The sequence below is a fragment of the Otolemur garnettii genome, unplaced genomic scaffold (assembly GCF_000181295.1).
Source record: "Otolemur garnettii isolate 467f Iridium unplaced genomic scaffold, OtoGar3 scaffold00094, whole genome shotgun sequence".
NCBI classification, from domain to species: domain Eukaryota; kingdom Metazoa; phylum Chordata; class Mammalia; order Primates; family Galagidae; genus Otolemur; species Otolemur garnettii.
In genome coordinates, this window is record NW_003852489.1 from 8,056,183 (window position 1) to 8,059,481 (window position 3,299).

Genomic DNA, 3,299 nt, shown 5'->3' on the forward strand with positions numbered 1-3,299 from the left:
CACAGCAACCTCCAACTCCTGGGCTCAAGCGAGTTTCCTGCCTCCGCCTCCCAAGTAGCTGGGACTACAGGCGCCCGCCACAACGCCTGGCCATTTTTTTTTTTTTCAATTGCAGCCATCATTGTTGTTTGGCAGGCCCAGGCTGGATTCGAACCCGCCATCTTAGGTGTATGTGGCTGGCGCCTTAGCCGCTTGAGCCACAGGTGCCAAGCCAACAGTAAGTTTCTTTCAGAAAAATCTAAGACCTACATTCCAGGATCTGGAACTGGAATACAAGATCGGTGAGGGTAAATGAAAGTGGCTTTCGTTGAAACTAGCCGTCTTTAAGATTTATTTGATCATATGAGGAATGCTAGAGGGCAAAGGGATGATATTTTTTTCTCACATATTTGCCCATCAACTCTGTGAGTGGAAAAGCATATATGTACTTTAAAACTTCATTATTAAGTAAATGGAAGTATGTAAAAATTTCATATCTCATATTCATGTATTATTTCTTCGATCATTAACATAGGAATAATGGGAAACTTGGTGTAAAACGAAAGAGAATGTAAACATTTATGGCAAATCAGCTGCATAATGTAGAGGAATACTGATGAAACAAAATTCATGATAAAATGTTCAGAATAATTTTAAAAGGATTCAAAACCATATAGTATACAGTACAACTACACATGTATAGAAATAAGGCTAGAAGAATATAATCGTGGTTTTTCCAATCTAGCTAATATTTATTGAGTATTCTATGTCAATTACTCTTTACATTTTTAAATCCTCACAACCTAATAACCAGGCAGGTACTGTTATTTTCTCTATTTTTTACAGAGATACAGGAAAGTTAAAGGTGAAATTAGGAAGTCTAACACTAGGACTGATAATGCCCATTTAATAGGCTTGGGCAAGAGATGAACTTGCTAGGCCCTGAAAATAGGAAAAGATGAGAAATGGCACAAGTTTGGGACAAGATGGGGAAGTGATGAATTTACCTTTATACATGAAAGATTTAAGTGTGGATATCTGTCCAAGAAGTATTTGTGTCTGAAGAGAAAGAATGATCTGGAATCAAGTTAGATTTGTGAACCATCAGCAGGCAGATAATTTAATCTGTTGGAGTGAATATTACTCATGAAGAATGTGGCGAGTGAGAGAGCTTGGGGCAGAAGTAGAGGAAACCAGGAAATCAAAGAGGACTGAGAAGAAATAGAGAGGGTGGCACCTGTGGCTCAAAGGAGTAGGGCACCGGCCCCATATACCAGAGGTGCTGGGTATAAACCCGGCCCCAGCCAAAAAAACTACAGAAGAAAGAAAGAGAGAGATAGAAAGAAAAGCAGGATACTGTAATATTTTAAGATGTTTTCAGAGTTCGTGAAAGTAGGAACTATACCAGTCTTTTCACTCTTGTGTACGTGAGTCCTAGCCCCCTCAATTAAGATACGTTAAATAAATAAATGTATGATTAAATGGTCAGCAATTCAGATGCTATCAATGAAAGAAAGAAAGGGTGAAAAGTGCCCCCGCTATTTAGCAACAGGAAGATTTTTATGTCATTCCTGAGAGGATCAGCAGGGATATGAAGGCAAAAGCCATCCCACAGATGTTTGAGGCTATACTAGAAGTGAGGAAGTGAAAATAGGAGTTACGGGTAACTCCTGAAAAAGAGTGACTGAGGAGAAGAGATAGATGTGTGTAAAGAAAAGAGTGGCAAGGACTTAAATTAAGTTCTATACTCTCGTGTCTACACTGATCCTTTAGCAATAGCAGAGGTTTGATTATGTTCCATACACACAACTCCAAAATCTCTATCTCTAGCCTTAACCTATACCCCAAATTGATAAGTGTGTTCAATTTTTAATAATGACAAGGTCTTGCTCTTTCTCAGGCTGGTCTGGAACTCTTGAACTCAAGCAATCCACTGGCCTTGGCCTCCCAGAATGCTAGGATCATAGGTGTGAGTCGCTGCACTTGGCCTCTATTTTTTTTTGAGACAGGAGCCTCTAGCTATCCTGCTAGGTAGGGTCCTGTGGCATCATAGCTCACAGTAACCTCCAACTTCTGGGCTCAAGCGAGTCTCCTGCCTCAGCCTCCTGAGTAGCTGGGACCACAGGCGCCTGCCACAATACCCAGCTATTTTTTGGTTGCAGCCATCATTGTTGTTTTGGTGGGCGCGGGCTGGATTCGAACCCACCACCTTGGGTATACATGGCTGGAGCCTTAGCCACTTGAGCCACAGGCACCAAGCCTAAATTGACTTCCAATTTACTCTCCACTAGTCCTTTCTGTTGCCCTAAGGTTAAAACAAACCTTACAATTTCCTCCTCATATTCTAAGCTGCTCCTTAGTCTAGAAAGCCCTTTACCACTGCAATTTGCTTCAAATGTATTCATCTTCTGAGGTCCACCTAATCCACAAAACTTTTTTTACTAGATGTCTTACCACATGGAGTACATGTTAGATCACTGGCAGAGAGGTTCTTCCAGTTGTTTGGTTCCATAGGCCAATACGTTTGCTTTCTGTTTAAGCAAGTTTGTACTACCTAATTTCTCCCAGCTCATAGTTATTTCTTTCTCTAAAGTCATGGCTTTAATACCTTTTAACAGAAATGTACTTTTTTTTTGTTTGTTTTTGGTCGCGGCTGGTTTGAACCCACCACCTCTGGCATATGGGGCCAGCACCTCAATCCTTTGAGCCACAGATGCTGCCCAGAAATGTGCTTTTTATGTATCATCCCTTTATTATATTCTATTACTCTATAGTTGAGAGTGGGATTCATGATGTGTTTATTATTAACTGTAATAATTAGCGTTTGTTATTTTTGACTCCCTTTCCTCTTTCTTATGTAATAATTTCAATTTAGTTTTGTAGTTTCCTCATGGGACTATTAATCAAGATGCCCTGCCCTCCTCTGGCTAAAAGGGAAATAGAGAATGAAGAGGAAGCTTGAACCAAGATAAGTCAGTTCGAATTTGACTCATGAGCACAGTGATGAACACTTATTGGTTAAAGCTCGTTCATTGCAACAATGTTCCTGAATGACATGGTTCCCTAATTCCTGCTAGAGAGACCCAATAGGGGTATGTAGTTCCTCTTCTTTCAGGGGTGGCTTTACTTAGTTTGTGAACTACTCCATATACTGCTGATAAATAACTTTTTAGTTTAAATTAGCCTGTTTATTTCTATTCTTGTAAGAATATAATCTAGCTGACAATTTAATTTCCTGTTTATTTTATTTTTTTTTTGAGACAGGAGACTTAAGCTGTCACCTGGTAGAGTGCTGTGGCATTACAGCTCACAGCAACCTC